This window comes from Drosophila sulfurigaster, chromosome X, assembly GCF_023558435.1.
Source record: "Drosophila sulfurigaster albostrigata strain 15112-1811.04 chromosome X, ASM2355843v2, whole genome shotgun sequence".
Taxonomy (NCBI): domain Eukaryota; kingdom Metazoa; phylum Arthropoda; class Insecta; order Diptera; family Drosophilidae; genus Drosophila; species Drosophila sulfurigaster.
This window is the reverse complement of record NC_084885.1, coordinates 19,352,459-19,370,752: the sequence shown is the minus strand read 5'-3', so window position 1 is coordinate 19,370,752 and position 18,294 is coordinate 19,352,459. Positions and strand designations below refer to the sequence as shown.

General features: G+C 37.2%; 1 protein-coding gene across 6 annotated transcripts in view; it reads right to left on the bottom strand.

Moving 5' to 3' along the window:
- LOC133848988 (dopamine D2-like receptor) overlaps positions 1–18,294 on the bottom strand; it is a 78,455-nt gene that overhangs the window by 44,104 nt on the left and 16,057 nt on the right. For 5 of the 6 annotated variants that reach the window (XM_062284772.1, XM_062284776.1, XM_062284777.1 and 2 more), the window contains exon 2: positions 6,710–6,784. The exons of the other annotated variant lie outside the window; for it this stretch is intronic. The gene's annotated coding sequence lies outside the window, so the exon portion shown is untranslated. The remainder of the gene's footprint in view (positions 1–6,709; positions 6,785–18,294) is intronic. 6 annotated transcript variants of the gene reach the window in all.

The window sequence follows — 18,294 nt, the reverse complement described above, 5'->3', positions numbered from 1 at the left end:
CGTTCAATTTAAAGACCTTTTTCTAGTGTTTCATCGCTTGTGTTTTAAGTGATGAAATGTACTAAACTTTTGCATCGTTTAGGTTTAAATTCGAGTAATTCGGGACAAACTCTTTCCACATTCCACTGAAGTAGAAAATTCCACAGAAATAACTATGAAACTCGCTTTGAAGTAGCCTTTGCTTACGCACATTGTTTTTGTTTTATTTCGCCTTTAGATCGATATGAGTAATTGAAACTTGGGCGACAAATCATTTAGATATACTTAGTATCCCGTATACTGATTCAATTGCTTAAAACGAAAGAAACAATTTCATTATTAAAAAAGAATTCGCTTCACAGAAAATCATGTAAATGAAATATTTCGCATTACAATAAAGCTTTTTAAAATAACACGAAATAATATTATCAAATAAAGAATGCAAACATATTTTTGGTAGAAGTAGTTAAACAAAAGATCAATTTCGTTGGAGATAAGTTGGGTTAATTAATTGGACTCGTGGCTAACGTTTCAAATAAAACCACTTATCCAACTAATCAAACTTATGCAATTATTGCAGCTTATTCAATTTAATTCGCATACATACATTGGCACGCACAACGGAAAAGAGAAAGCGAAACCGAATGCGAATGCGAAAGCGAAATGCGAAAACAAATCCAGCAACGAAAACTCCAATTAAATGCGCATAATACGCAAAACCTATTACACAATTTAGCTTTAGGGCAGCAGGAGTTGAGCGAATTGGAGTTCGAGATGAAAGGAGAAAATCGAAAGAGAGTGAGAGTGAGAGAGAGAGAAAGAGGGGAGAAAGTGACTTTTATTTTCATTGATTTTGATACGTTTATGAAAATAAACATAAATAAATCCCATGAATAAACTAAAATTGCTAAATAAACAATTGCAAGCATAATATAATATATATACATATATATAACATATATAAACACCACACCACGTTCAAAAAGTGGCATCGCATACTTCCAAATTGAAAACTAGTAAGAAAGCTACAGTCGAGTGTACTCGACTGTGAGATACCCGCTACCCATTTTAAATAAAAGCAATATATTTTGCGGTAGTGTTCTCAAAATATACCAAATATACTGCAAAAATACTAAAAAATACCAAATGGTCTATTTAGTGTATCGGTATAGTACCGCATTCAAAATATACCATAGACGACACAATGTACCAGATTGTCACCCAAAGCAACTCAGACCCCTAGTAAGTAGGGATTTTTGTCCATACAAAAGTATTTCTTTAATAACTTCGACAATTTTTATCTGATCGCTACCAAATTTTCAGGAATCATAACTACAATAGTAATTATTGTATATACCCAAACACTCAACTCTAGCTTTAAAATTACGCTTGTTATTCCATTTTTTTTTGATTTGCGAGGGCGGAAGTAGGCGTGGCAAAAATTTGAAATAAACTTGATCTGCGTGCAAACATAACAAATGCTGTCGAAAAAAAATGATAGCTCTATATTTTATAGTCTTTGAGATCCAGTGTTTCATACGGACAGACGGACAGACACACAGATGGACAGACGGACAGACGGACATGGCTAGATCGTCTCGGCTGTTGACGCTGATCAAGAATATATATACTTTATAGGGTCGGAGATGTCTCGATCTACATGTTACATACATTTCCTGCCGGCACAAAGTTATAATACCCTTCTACCCTATGGGTAGCGGGTATAAATATATTGCAAAAAGGCTAATATATACCAAAGATCATACTTGTCATGCCGATATTGTACTAAAGTATACCATATTATCCGCCAAAGCAAGAATAATCCCATTGCAGACAGACAGACTCAGACAGAGTTCTCGTCTGTTGAAGGTGATCAAAAACATATTATATTTATTTTATAGAGTCAAAGATGCCTTCTGCAGGTAACAAGTTATAATACCCTAGCGGGTATACAAACTAAATAAATGTCGCAAGATGAATTGATATTAAAGTATTTAAATACTTTCATTCATATTTTACTTTTTACTAAATATATATTTGTGCATCTCAAATTAAATTTCCGCCTGGGAATTGCACTTAATTATTTAATAATTAACGAGCATTGATACAGCACGCAATGCATAATTTATTCAATTACGTGCAAACACTCGCCAAGTATTTAAAAAGCAATTGTTGTTCTTATTTCAATAGATTTAGCCAATTGTCTAGATTAAATATCAAATACAATATTTCATACGAGTATTTCACTTTAATAATGGGCATTAAAGCATGAAGAAAGTTAAGTAATGTAAAATTTGAAGTAAAACGAAAATCGAAACAAATGAAATCAGGTAAAATGTTCAATTTTAAATTGCATGCATAAGCTCGGCATTAATCGTAATAATAATAATAATAATAATATAGATAATACTAATAATAATAATGAAAGTATTTTTTGCAAGTACAAAAATAAGAGCAATAACTACGCAGATAACCAAATGCCGAATGCAAATGCGAATGCAAATGAAAACGAGAAATGAAAATGAAAATTGTGGAAAATGTGGATAATCGAAGTGAAACGCAGCGATACACGTCAATGGCCAGCAAATATGACAAGGACGAATGGACGAATGGAGAGGGAGAAGGAGAGGGAGCTGAGTTGGTGGTTGAGCGAAAACAAAGCCCGAAAAATGAAATGAACTGTAATCAATTTCAAAGTCCCAAAGTCGGCCAATGGTCGGCCTGGTGGTACAACAGTAATTTCCGAAACAATTTATGGAAAAAAGCCTCCGTCTCCTCTTCTCCTCTTCTGCCCCTGCCTCTGTCCCTTGCTCTGAGCTATGGCCGAGCAATGCCAATTATTAACATTTTGGTCAAAAATCACAAAATAGAAAAAAACCGGCTGCAGAGAAGAGAAAAGTTCCTCAACCGCAAGGTAGAAACAAAACGAATTATTAACAGGCTGCTGGGAATATGGAATGTGCGCCATATATACTATATATACGATATATATATAGTATCGTAGTATGCTGCAAAATTTTCCAATATTTTAACCATGGTCCATGACGCGGTCCGTTGTCCCTCTCCTTCTCTCTCTCTCTCTCTCTCTCTCTCTCTCTCTGAATTTTGTGTTTCGTTTCGTTCTTTTTTTTTTTGTTCGTTTGTTTTTAAATTTTAATGCTTTTTGTAAAAGTTTTGCGTAGAACATTTTGTGTGCTGTCTGTTTTTTTTTTATTTTTAATGATTCCAACTTTCTGTTTGCCTATGAAGTGGGCCAATTTTTCGGTCTCCCTCGTTGAAATTTATGAAATTTCGCACAGTTGCCGATAAGGCAGAGAAAGTATCTTGTGGTTGGTATGCGCAGTTCTAACTGGTAATTAATTTTAGGGCCCAACTTGGGCAAGCTTTGAAGTGTGCGTGTGTGTGTGTGTGAGCCAGGTGCAAAGGCTGGAAGAGAGCCTTCCACATCCAGTCACCCAGCCTGGCACACATCCAATTCCAGTAAACTTTCCAATCAGTTGTGGAGCGCACTTTATCAATTTGATGTTGATAATAATTGCATTAAATAGAGTTTTACTTCAACTAATAGTGCACTGTAAGAGTTCCACTTCCAGTTTTCCAGCCTGGCACACTTCCAATTCCAGTCTGAGTTCCAGTAAACGTTTCAATCAGTCGCAACGTTATGTGGAGAGCACTTTATCAATTTGATGTTGACAATAATTGCATTAAATAGATTTTTGCCCAGCCTCGAGCTTTGTGCTTCAACTGACAGTGCGCACTGTACATGTGAGTATATATACATATGTATATATATTTATTATAAAGTTGCCTGCAAATGAAGTTATTGTGTGAACTTGAGACCAATGAATATCAAAGATAGAAACAACAACAAACACGAACTCATAATGAGAGCAAAAAGTTTTGTTGTTTGCAGAATGTCCTGCAGAAAAATAAAAGTACAGCGCAAAAATGAAATTATTTGCAAAGAGAGCAAGAGAGTGAGAGTGAGAGTGAGAGAGAGAGACAGAAAGAGAGATGTTGGGAGGTTGCATGCCACACATGACACCATACGAAAATTTGTGACAACAGGCGAGAAAGAAATAAGAAATTGAATGCCTCGACATGCTCGAACGCGTCAAGACTGGCATCGAACATGAAAATGAAGCGACAGGCGGCAACAGCAAAAACCAAGCGTAAAACATGCCCATCACACACAGAGCGAAAGAGAGAGAGAGAGAGAAAGTAAGAGAGAGAGCTAGTTAGCTGCATCTGCACGTTCCACTGTCGCTGTGCCTGCTGTGGGGCGTTTGGTGGTGGGCGTGGCAAACGAGTTGCTGCTGCGTTATTGAATTAAACGTGAAGACGAACACGAACACGCACACGCATGTACAGACACGCACATGCATGCATGTATTCGTATATACCCATGTATGTATATTTAATGAGTGAGGCGGCTCAGCAATTTATTACTACATACATAGTACATTGTGTATGTGCGTGTGTGTGCGGGTGTGTGCGTGTGTGTATTGGAGTGCTATAAGCATGGCCATTGTCCGAGCCAAGTGCCGTTCATTTGCCCAAGCTAAAGACAGTTTTATGGCACTTAACGCCTTTCCTCGCTCTCCCTCACACTCTCATTCCCCTGTCTCTCTTTCTCCCACTCTATCATAAAAGCAGCTAGATGGATGGAGGCGGGGACGAAGCTTGCCCGCTGGACTCGATTTCAGCAAACCAAATTCATTATGTATTGTCAAATGAACTGTGCCATGCAAATTCCAAATTGAATTTGCTGCAGCGCCTCGGGGACAACATCACAACAAAGGAATGTATAACTATATTTACATTAGTGTGCATGCGTATGTGTGTGTGTGTGTGTGTTTATTGCTTTGCAAAAATTCAAAACTTTCCCTTCTGCAATATCGCACACACAAAATCAGCATCAATATCTAGCCAGCATCATAGTTTTCAAAATTTTGTACCAAATTTAATGCGATTTCAAATTGAAATTCAATTAAATCTGTTAAGCATCAAACTTAAGTCGAAATAAAGTAAGTAAATTTCAAAGTTTGGCATATAATAAATGTTATAGTTGGCTTAGTGTTTCAATAAAGCAACTTTCGATACACGAATATTGACATATGAAAATCTTTATTCTGACTGGTAATTCACTTAAAAAAGTTTCACTTCTTGAAAGTTTATATTTTCGCAATAATTTAAGTAAATTTATTATCGCTAAGAAACAGTTTTCTAGCTTTAAGTCTAAGGTTAAATTCAATTGATTACAAAGAAACACATACATGTTATTACTGAAAGAAAAATCTTTGTAAAGCTCTACTGCCTGACCACGCCCACTTAGCAGGTTCGCCCACTCACAGTCAAACACACACACATCATGTGACAGACAAATCACAACATTTTTGGCAGCCACTTTTTTGCACCTATCAGTCACCAAATGATTTCATACTTTGTGAGGCTCTGATGCTTGACCACACCCACTTAACACATCCGCCCTCATCAATATCTCTTAGTCAAATACACACACAACATATGACGGACATACTTCAAAATTTTTGCCAATTACTTTTTCAGACATTCACCTACCAAACGATTAATTGCAGCTTACTCTGTTAGCGACACAACTGTTTAGCAACAGTTGAGTTGAAGTACGCATTTATACGCCAAAGCAAGCTTCTTTGTGAAGATCATCTGCCAGAACACGCCCACTAATCAGACTCGCCTCCCCTCATATCTTGGTCCGTGACATACAATTTTGGTAAAGAATTAATAATTTTTGGCAAGCACTTTTTGCACAAATAAATAAGCAACTAATTACCTTCAACTTACTCTATCAACGTCTTTTTCTCTGTATAAAATTAATTCGAATTGTTCACTTGCATTGGAAATTATTTGGAATTTGTTGAGATGCAATTTATAAGCTATGTCTTAGAATTGAAATATGTATATCAACAATTTATGATGTTCTGCATTTTTCCCTGACCGATCGATTGTCAATAAAAATCGATTTAACATATAATATATATCTAATATAAATCAGTGGAAAATTCAGTTCTGTTCACATATCGACCGCTAGATCAATTGGATTTGTCCATGAATGGATTAAAGGACTCGTCGATGACAGTCTTAACACTTGGTAAATTATGCGGCTCAGCGGCTCATTAAACACTCTTTCTCTCTGGACACACTGTTGAGGCGAGGCGTGTGGGAGGAAATGTGTTTTTAGCCTACGCTTCTGATTAGTAGTAGATTGTTGTTGTAATTAATAGAGGGTGCGGTTAATGTCATAAAAGGCGAATTCGAAAGCGCCAAAAAATGCAAATCAAAGTGAACCTTTTTTCACTCCTTCTCCAATTTTTTTTGTTTTTTTTTTTTGCTTTTTTTTTTTTTCCGAGTGATGTTGAACCCACAAATATGCGCATAATTAATTTGCCGCCTGGTTTTTCCTCTCATTTCGTTTCGAATTATTTGTTTTTTTTTTTTTTGCTCCTGGACTTTTCGAGTTCGAGCTGAGTAGATTAAATGGCATTTTGTCAAAGTGTATTTCGTATTTTAATTAACCCCAAGCAAACGAGTTGGCCCCGTTACAAAAGTTGTCGTTACTGAAGCTGATTGGGAAGTGGGAAGCGGAAGGTGGGAAGTGGGCTAGGCCAAGTTAAGAACTTAATGCACTGCTTCAGCAATAAAATGGCGACAAGCATTCCGTCTTAGCATAAACAATCGATTTAATACTTACGAATTGCTTTCTTTCACTCTCGTTGCTATCTACGTGATGATCAATCCAAAGTGAGTAAATTCCAAAGTATTTAGTCTGCAAAAACAAAGAAGAAGACAAAAACAAACAAATAAAAACTGAATGATTTTTTTAGACACACGAGAAGGAAAAACTGTTCAACACCCAAAAGCAAGAGCAACAGTTTTGACCTTGTTCAATTGGCCAATTGGCCGTGCAGAGTTTTATGACCGAGCCCAAACAAGTTGGAAAATCAACGTACTATATTTTTATGACCCGGCTTACAATAACGCCAGCAACATGAACAACAACAACAACAGCTGTAGCAACTCGTAGTTGCATTTAAAAGAGGAAGAATTTCGAAAGAGGTGGAGAAAACACACACAAAAAAGAACAAAAAACACAAAAACAAAATGCTCATAATAAAAAAATAACAACAATATCCATGAAGCTGTCAGCTATTTGCATAAAAGCCATACACTGCAAACTGCAGAATCTCAGCAAAATACTTTATACGATGCGGATGCGGATGCGGTTGAGGATGAGTTTAAGTTTGAGTTTGAGTTTGAGTTTGAGTGCCCAGACATAAGCATAAGCATATTCATATGAAGATGAATAGCTAACGTATTTGCTTGTCAGCATAGTTTAACCTGTTCTCATTGTTATGCTGTGAAAGTAATCGTAAAACTGAAAAGACAAGTTGCTGGCCAACACTGCGTATACGTGTTATTCGGTTATTCGATCACTTTTACTTATTTCAATTCAGTTTGTTTCTCTTCTATTTTATATTTTTGGTCTGCTTGGTTTTAGCACATGTTGTGTCTGGCTCGTAAAAAATGGCAGCGATAAATTATTGAAATAATAATTGTAGACTGTGCGCTGCGGTTTTTTTTTTCGTTTCCTTTCGTTTCGTTTTCACCACGCCATAAATAATGCGTGGCCAATGGGAGAAAAAAAAAATATGTTTTATTTACGCGCATTATTCAACACTGTTTTTTGTGTGCTCGGCGCGTGAATTTTGCACCCTAAATAAAAATAAGAATAATAATTAAGAGGCTGCGGGGGGAAAGGCCACTCGACTCGTGTTTATTTCACTTTATTCATAATATTAATTGGGTTTTGTAATTGAAATACTCATGGCACGTGAATGGCTCAAGTGGCAAGAGGCACGAGGCAAAGAGTGCCTTTTGCTAGGGTGAAGTTTACAGCATTCAAGTTTCAGTTTCAGTTGCTGTTGCTCTTACTGTTGCTGTTGGTGCTCGACTCCAATCCAATCAACGCCCCATAGTCCTTTTGTTCCATTGCCTAATTGAAACATAATCCCCAAAAGCTGTGAGTGCAGTCAAATTCCAACTTTGCATAGCCAAGCGCATTTTTGAGTTGGTAATCCGCATCGGGAAACACTAAAAATGAAAACCCACAACACAACACAACAAAAAATACAAAAAACAATAAAAACAAAACAAAAACAAGTTGGGTACAGAAAAGGAAAAAGCAACGCAGCAGCATTCACAGCATGTGCAATGTAGTTGAACACTTTGCTTTCTCTTCTTGTTTTACACAATTTCTATTTTGTTGTTGTTCATTTATTTATTTATATTTCCCTATATATATTTTTTATATACTATACACATTTTTTTTGGTAACGTCCTTGCGCCACATGGCGAGTCGCTTGCGACGTTGTTGTCGTTGCTTTTACACAGCCCGAAGTGAGAAATTCGCGTAAATAAATTTAATATCTGACACAATCTGCCGCGAAGCTCCAAAAAAACACAAGTAAACTGTTATCAACGGGAGTGAACAACTAGCAGATATCCTGTATATCAAATAAACTATTTTCGTGATATTTTATATATTTTATTTTAATTATGTTTTTTAAGTTATTTCCATTTATTTTATTTCATATTTCATTTAATGTATTTTCAATTTTCTTAGCATACCCATTTACTACTTTTTAAGGTTAGGGTATGAGTGCGAAAAGTTACGTTTTTCTTTTTGGAATTAACGCAAGGCGAAAACCTGACGAAATGTTTGTTGTTGTTTTCCACATTTTTTTCATAGGCACAAAACCCATCGACTGTCTGTCTGTCTGTCTGTATGTTTGTCTCTCCGTCTGTCTTTCCACGTGAATGTAAACGAACTTGTAGCGCAATGATGGAAACCCAGCTCACTTTATGTTTGAAGCAATTTCATTATATTCACGACAAATAAATAGACTCGTCAAAATGATTAAGTAAACAGTTCACGACAAACCCAAATGCAATTTACCCTTTTTGGCAATCTACGATTATTTTTGTCTAACTGCAATAATTCTGAAATTTATCTGACTGGAAAATATAAAAGTTGAATTTAATTTGATTCTCTATCTGCCTACAAATTATGATAATTCAATTTAAAATTGTTTAGCACTTTAATCTTGTCTTAGCTTTTAATAAATATTTGGTTCAATATTGTTTTTGAACGGTTTACAAGCAGCAATAAAATCGACATTTTTCTATCTAACAAATAAGAAAATAAAGTAGATGGACATTTATGGAAAACGTTTTTGTTTAGCCATCATAATATTTAGTTTTGATTTAGGATTTCATATAATGTTTTTCGTTTGAATGAATATAATTTTAGTATTTTTAAGTCCACACGAAATTGTTTAGCAACATTTGTCAAAATTGTATGTGTAAAATATAATATTTAACGTTACATTTTAGGCTTTGCAGCGAGAAGCCGACAAGATTAATTTAATATATCTACATATTCGAAAGTGCCATTAGTTGTAATGGAATCAATATAGATGATAAACTGAGAGTGATCGATAACTGTCCCTGGGCATTCTGCAAATGTTTTTCTGTTCTTTACACCTTTAAGCAATGACAGAGAGAATGAAGAATAACCGAGACTGTGGATTGTTGTTGTTGTGCTGACTGTTGACTGTTGACCGTTGGCTGGCATGGCCATCAACCATTCGCTGGGCTGTGGCATCTGCTATTGTAAAAAGTTTTTATTACCTATATCTTTGTTATTCCCCCTCCCACTCCCACTCCCACTCCTTCTTCGCCACCCTCTACCACCCCCTTGGTGTTGCTTTGTTGCTGTGAGATGTCGTGTCCAGTGCTTTTTGCTTTGCTTGTGTCTCTTGTGTTGCTTGTTGTACTTTGCTGCTCTGTTATTTGACTTCATTTCATTCAACTGTACCAGTTTTTATGGGTTTTATTTTTGTTCAGCCTGTTGTTGTTGTTGTTGCTGCTGCCGCTTTGCTGCAAAATATGCAAATGCGGCATGCTTCCAAAATGTTGCGTCGTCGTCAACGTTGCCAAAGCCAAATAAATTTATATGAAAAATGTGATGCTTGTCTTTTTCGGCTGCTTTTCGCGACACTGGGAAAATATTTATGCATTCGGCCGTAAGGCATGTTTAAAAACTCAGCTGATGAGCGTCGTCGGTGTCTCTGAATGAAAGAGAGAGAGAGAGAGAGAGAGAGAGGAGATGCCACTTCGAAAGTTGCGCGTAGATAAAAGTCATAAAGTTTGTTCACCACTCTCCAACTTCCTTCTTTCTCTCCTGCACACTACACACAGCACTCTACCTAAGCATCTCCAGCTCGACTCGACTCGACTCGACTCGACTCGCTATCAGCAAAGCAGCTGAGACGCGGCTGTTGCTTTCCGGTCGCGTATTTAAATAAATAAATATAAAAAGAGCATTTTCGCGAGGCGACATTAAAGCATGTGCACCTCCTTCCTCCTTCCAACTTCCACCTTCCACCTGCCACCTTTCTTTTTTTGGGTGTACGAGATACGATGCCTTTAAAATAAATGAGCATAAATTTGCCTGAGTGCATTTAATGAGCAACAAAATGTCGACACACTGCGTTTGCGGTGTGTGCTCTGAACTGAGACTGAGACCAAGAGAATGACAATATTTGAGAAAGAAATCGATTAGTTTCGATTGGAATGCGACGACTGTCGCGGCAATTAAATGCTGAGTTAATCCAAATGAATTGCTCGCTCAAAGGGAAAACGCAATAAGCATTCAAGGTAATTAACTTAAAGTGTGCAGCAGCGGAGTACTCAAAGTACTTGAAGCTAGTGAGAAAGCTACAGTCGAGTGTGCTCGACTGTTAGATACTCGCTACCCATTTTCAATAAAACAATATTTTACAAATGAAATATATTTCACAAAGATACTAAAATGTACCAAATCCTATATTTCATATATTGATATAGGACTACATTCAAAATATACCATAGAGTGTAAAATATACCAGACAGTAATACATTTAAAATATACTATAGAGTGCAAAATATACCAGATTGTCATCCAAACCATCTAAGACGCCATTGCAGTGAACGAAATTTGCCATACTAAAGTGGGTGTGGCAAAAATTTGAAACTAACTTGTTCTGCATGCAAACATAACAAGTTTTGTCTAAAATTGTATCTGTATCTCTTATAGTTTCTGAGATCTAAGTGTTCATACAGACGGACGGACAGACGGACATGGCTATATTGTCTTGATTGACGCTGATCAAGAATATACATATAACATATATGTTTTGGGGTCAGAAATTACTTGTTCTGTCTGTTGCATTAATTTCCTGCAGCTTCTACTCTATGGGTAGCGGATATCATAAAGCAAAGAACTTCACCTTATCACATGCATATTATATGTTTGTATTTGGCATTTCTCGCATAATTCACAAACTGTCCAAGTGCCATTTTCGGCTGATATCATGGAAGCTTTGCGCTGAGATTAATGTTGATCTACAACTGATGGCAGAATTTTTGCTCATAAATGCTACTTGGCAAAACAAGCTTAAAGTTTTGATGTTGTTGCTGTTGTGGGTTTGATAAACCACACAACATTGCCCACTTCTTTCTCTGTCTCCTTCTTTCTCTCTCTCTCTTTTGCTCTCTCTCTCTCTTTCCGGGCTCAAGCAGAAAATAATATGACATGCGTTGATAAAGTGACAAATTTATTTCATTTCAAAAGTTGTCGAGTTGTTGTTTTGTGCCAAAAATTTTTGCCTATATTTGTTTATGCTTCAGCTGCACAATTTCACCATTATGGCATTTTCACTTGCATTTCCACAACAGCAGCAGCAGCGTGGAAAACTAAACTCGTTTGGGGGGCAAAGTTTGCAGTGGGAAACCGACAAAAGCTGCGTCTGAAACTTTAATTAAATATCAATTTCCGGTTGGGCATCCGCCACACAAATCTCTCTCAGCGTGTCTGTGTCGTTCGTTATATGTATGTGTATGTGTATGTGTATGCGTGTGTGTTTGTGTATGTGTTTGTGTGTGTCTTTGATCTGTCGGATGGTAAAGCATGTCCAAAGCACAAGAAACAAAAGTGGAAAAGCCACAGCAAAGCTCATTTACTTGACCAGACACGCAATTTTTAAGCTGTTCAAAAAGCAAGTGCAAAGGAGATGGCAACAAAGAAAGAGACAGATAGAGCTATGCGGTAATGTATGCAGCTATTTAGTATACACATATCACTAACTGACAAGATATATACAGGAAAAGTTTGCGTGTTTGCTTTGCCCTTTGTCGCTTCTCGTTTCTCGTTTCTCGTTTGTCGTTTGCCGTTTGCCGCTTGCAGGCAAATGGCAAAAGTTTTGTATGTTCCTCGCCTGGAACTAAAATTGAAACGGGGGAACTAAACTGTGTGGAACTGTGGAACTGGAGCTAGATGAAGATGGAACTGCTTGGTGTGAGCTTGAAGGTCGAACTCTGAGGATTGGGTTTCGGCGCTTTTGGGTTTTTCTGTGTGTCCTCTGATGCTGATGCTGATGCTGTCTTTGCATTTGAAATGCTAATGGCAGCCAGACACAGATACGCAAAAATCTAAGAGCAACCAATGAAGAGTGAGAGAGAGTGAGAGAGAGAGAAAAAAAGAAAGAGAGAAAAGGCTGGTTCATAATTGAATATTTGCTAATGCAGCAGAGCCTTTCTGCTGCCTACTTTTTGGGGTAGCACAAATTCACAACGGCTGCGTTTGATGGCACATACACACAGAGACACACACACACTTGAACACACTAACACACTCATTTGAAAAGCCTTGTAGAGAGACAAAAAGGGACAAAACTGCTCGGCAACTAATTTAAATACATGTCATGAATTTAACATAAATAAATAAAATAACAAAATATAAAAGTTGCCCATTTTTTATGACTCTCACGACATGGTTTGAGTTTGCGTTTGAGTTTCAGTTTCAGTTTCTGTTTCAGCTTCAGTTGTTGTTGTTGTTGTTGTTGTTGTTACTGTTGCTATTGCTGTTTGCTTTTGGCCAAAAAAAATGCAAAGCGCAGACTGACTTTTACATTTCGTACTGGCGGGGGGCAAATAGTTGCTGTGTGTGTGTGTGGGCGTGGCATTGGCTACGTGCCTGCTGCGCCAAAACTTTCAATGAACTGAGCCCAACTTTGAACCTAAATTCAAGAGTGAGAGAAAGAGAGAGAGTGTGGGACAGAGAGGGCGATAGTTGGAGACAAATCAGCAACAGATAATATCAGACAACCGGATTTTTTTAATCAAAAATGATCCCATTGACCCCAAGCAGATGTAATTATTACAGGGTATTGAAAGAGCAGAGTTTATAGCAAATAGGAAATTGCCGAAAATTTGGCTTCTCTTTTCTTTTGATGATAATAGTAATGCTTAAAATAAATAAATTATGCTTTTCTGCTGACAAAGGGTTGTCATGGGCATTTTTGCTTGATTGTGCCCAATGCTGGGACAAATAAATAATTTTGATTCCGCTTTGGGCTTGCAATAAATTCAAAGTTCTCGCTTCCCTCTTTTGCTATATTTCTGTCTGTCTATCTATCTATCTATCAATCCGCCTGTCTGTGTGACAACCTGTCCCTTGTCCCACTGCATCTAATTTTATTTAAGTTTATTTCATCGTTGCGCTACTTTTAGAGCTGACTAAGCCGGAAGGGATCAAACATTTTACATATTCCGTTTTGCAATGAAGCTGAAAACCAAAAAAAAAAAACTAGAAAGGGAAACAAACAGCATGCGGAGTGGGCAATTGGTGTCGTGGGTCAATGAGCAGCGCAGGGCTGCATAATTTATTAGCATAAATGGTGGGCGTGGCGCAATGGTCAAAGGGCGTAATATGATAACTAATGACTTATGTTGCTCTCGCTCTCGCTCTCTTTCTCTCTCTCCCGCTTTCTTAATGCTGCATACAAATTGTTGTTCGCTTTCAGAGTCAGTCAGAGAAACGCAGTGTCATTGGATGATCATTCCATTTTCATACTTAACACATATTATGCATGTAAATAAGAGAGAACTGTAGAATATATGAGCAACAGCTGAGATACTTTTATGTTAAACATTTAAAATAACAAAAGCGCTGCACAAATGGAAAAATAAAATACGTCTTTTCATTTTAAAATATGCCAAAGTAAATAAGGAAATAAAAACAAATAGTGCAGGATAAATAATAAAATATAAAACAATATTAAAATATACCGAGGGCTATATTTGGTATATATTTTTTTAGATTTATTAAGTAGTTGACTCAGTAAAGCTTTTAAAATAATAATTTAACCATATATACCATAATTAGTATACATAAAATATATTATACTGATACAAATATTAATACATTTGGGACACCACTATACTATTACATTCAAAAAATACCATATACGACACCATACACCAGATTGTACTTCCAAATTATATACTAAATTAATATACCTACAAACTATTAAAATACATCAATTACTATATTTGGTACATCGATCTACTACTACATTAAAAAATATACCATATCAAATACCAAAGAGTGTAAATACAAAATATATAGATTGAAGAGCAAAACAACTATATCCATCTTCAGCATTTGTTTTTGCCATTCAAAACGATTTCTTAAAACATTTCTAAAATTTATATCTGATTATAACTATATTCACTTCAATTGCCCCAAAACTTGCAGTTTAAACTCTTGTAATTCGTTTTGAAATGCCAGATTGAAGACATAACCCAATGAACTTTCGCTCATAATTTATTTCAAAATCAATATGCTTTTGAGTTTGAGTTTATTTTAGCTTATGGAACATTAGCCAGCATGACCTTTACTTAAACAATGTAATTCAGCTTGTTCGCTTTGACCAGCGACGGAAGCGGCGAAGACAGATTTGAAAGAGGAATGTGGTAAGCGAAAAAAAAAACAAAAAACAAACTGATGCCATTGGGGTTGCTATCGATATCGATTTGCATGCTCTGTAATCGAGTTATTTGAGTTGAGTTAAGGGAATCAGCCAAGCATCTAATAAAGACTAATCGCATGGAGCTGTCGCAAAGTCTATTTTTAGTGGTGTTTCCCCGGACGAGCCAATCAAATGCGTCATTAGGTTTCACATTCAGTTTCAGTTCTCAGTTCTCAGTTTTCAATTTGAACGTTTCGAACGTAAAGGGTTTTGCGCTCAACTCGATGCCTTTTGCCCGCATGCGATTTGCTGGGCAGAACTTAAGTCAACATAATTTATGCTGTTAATACAAAGATTTAGTTCTAAGGCAGAGACTTTGATGTTATTGCCAGAGTCAATATATCAATGTGCCTGCAGTCGCTCGTGGATTATTTGCATAGAAGGAGAGAGAGAGAGAGAAAGCTCAGGAAAGTCACTTATTACACGCAGCAGCTGCCGACATACACTTCAACTCAGAAGGAGGAAAGAGAGCGAAGGAGATCTAAAGCCAAGTGCATTAGTTGGCCCAAGCTAATGGTCGAGCAATTTGATGGCGAAGGCAACGAAAGCAGGCAAGCAACTTGATGCTGAAATGTATTTATTCCAGCCAGATGATTTCAAAAAGCGATAAAGACCCGTCCGCAACATGGCAAAAGCGAGGACCACCAAGTCCGACCAAAACTCTCTCTCTCTGTCGCTATAGTATATACTTATACTTATGTTCGCTATAGTAGAGCAGAAGGTCGATGGTCGCTTCGTCGTTTGTTCATTGCAACAAAATTCTATGCAACTTACTGTTCACCGACTACCGACCCCGCACCCCGCTCCCGTCCCCGCCGCTATTCACAGTCAGCCGTGCGGAAGCAGCTTCAGCGCCTGGCTGCGCGTCAATTGACAAATTGTCGGCCAACTGTATCAGAGAGTCAGGCTCTAGCCTAGAGGGCTTCTCTTCTTCTCCTCGGCCACGACGAAAGTCATCAGAACTTAAAGCTAATTTCATTTCGTTTCACTTGTGCCAAAATAAGCTCAAACCAATTTTGGGCTATTATTATTATTCATACGTTTCTGCGCTTTTGCCTTATTTATTTATCGTTTGGCTGCCATCCGCAAGCATAAGAAAGTGGCCATCATATTTTGTCGAGCAAGTCCAGATGAAATTGAAATTTCAACTTTGCTACAAACACAAAGACACACTCTATTCGTTTCTAGGGTATCTGCTAGTCGTGTTTAGGCGACAAAAGGCGTTTACGTGTGCTGGTTTCATTTTCTGTTTTTCATTTTCGCTTTGTTTATGTGGCTGTTTTGGCTGTCGTCTCTTTGGCACGCTTGTGCGCCCCGCAAAGTATGCAGAGCTTTTTTTTATATCGCATATTTTTTGCCAGGCGTCTTCTCAAAATAAATTACGTATACGCAATGCTAAATAAAAAACAAAAAAAAAAAATTTATGAATGTTCTTAGTGTGTCTTAAGCTAACAATGGCAGTGCAGAGCTTTTGTTTATTTTGTTGTATTGTTGCTTTTTGGGGCGTTCCATCCCCCGCAAACCTAACCCACACAAACTGCGTTGGTTTCCATTGTGTGTATGTGTGTGTGTGTGTGTGTGTGTTTGTTTGTTTTGTTGGCGGCCCATTTGTTGTGTAAGTATTTTTAGTAACAGTGCTGAAAATACTTTAAAGACGCTTTCACAACCACTCTCCAAGTCACTCCATCTCTCTCTCTCTCTCTCTGATAATGATGCCCAAATGATGCGCACACACGCCACATAAATACATAGTATACAAATATACTATATTTAGTTATATACTCAGCTTAGCTGCAATCAAAATGACCTAACTCAAAACTTGTCAACCATCAAAAAATGTCTCTGTGTATGTTTGTAAGTATGTGTGGTCATTGGTGTGCAAATCTTCAGGTTATTGTTGCCAGAATAAGCTAAAGGAAAAAATAAAAAAATCCATCATTAAAATTTACATTTTTTCGGCACTTAAACTTTCCAGAATAGAATAATACATTATTTTTGCAGTTAGAGTATGTTATATTAAAATAAATTTTTAAATAAAATAAAAAGTTATCTAACATAGTTTGTGCTGCAAGTTAAATTCGGTTATAAATAAACATAATAGATTTTTAATATATTTCTTATCGTTAATAATATTCAGTTATTAATATACACATTATACACATGAATACAATTTTTAAATAAAATATGCGAAAACATAAAAAAGTTAAGTTATCTCTTCTTGGTTGCCAGTAAAATTCAGTTAAAAATGAATTATTTTGAAATAAACTTTTTAAATAAAATAAGCTGAAAGCAAAAAAAGAGTGCATCTTTGTTTTATCTCTTTTCTATTGAGAACTAAATTCAGTTATTAATCTACACATGAGTCAATTTAAGTGCAGGGTTAAAAACATAGTTTTCTAGATTAAAGTTTGTTGATGACTACATGCGAATGTCCTTTTGGTATTTTTAAGCCAGATGGCAGGACGAGTCACGTTCTTTGTAGGCCGCGCTAATTAGCGTCATTTGCAAGAGTGAAATGAATGAAATGTGTGAGTGTGTGTGTGTGTGTGTGTGTGTGTGGACTGAGACTGTGTGTGTGTGGGCTGCAGACTCGGGCTGTTGAGCTTTGAACTCGTCAACAAATTCCATGCTAATGTCATGAAAAACGCGACAATAACAATGTCATTTTTGCGTGTTGAGAGTTGAGCTCACATTTTATTTATTTCATTATGTTTTTTTCGTGGCTTTTTTTTTGGCTGGCAGTCAGCAGTTAGTTTAGCCATAAATCACGCCCTCCCCCCGGCCACGCCCCAAAGTGAAAGTGGGCTAATTAATTAATTGGCAACTCTCGCGCAATCGCAAACGTAATCGCGAATCTCGGAATCACAATCGCTATCGCAATCGACGCTCGCAGATCTGTTTTTGAGGCTGTGCGAAGCAACAAAAAATAAAAGAGAAAACGAAAAACATTTGCGTGACACTTTTGTTTGCTGCACGGAATTTGGAATTTGGGAAGGGGCTTCAAATGAATTGTCAGCAAAAACAAACAGCAAACAATTAGCAGTTGTAATCCCCTCGCTTACCCCTCCCCCCACCGCACACTCCACCCCACCACAGCTGAACAGTTAGTTTATCTCGGCAATCGACGGCACGCACTTCCCGACTATAGAGCCGAGCTCTTGAGATTTATGCATTTAGCTCACGGTACTCCACTCATAACTCATAACTCAAAGCTTAAAACTGCCCCCATTCCCCCTCTGCAAACAGTTCACCCCACCCCCTCGCGGCCCCCGTCACTCAGTGTGCTGTCTTAATCGACCCTAAGTGTCCCTTTGGCTGGGCAGGAATTTTTGGCCCCGTTTCGTGCTTGACGACGACAAATTAG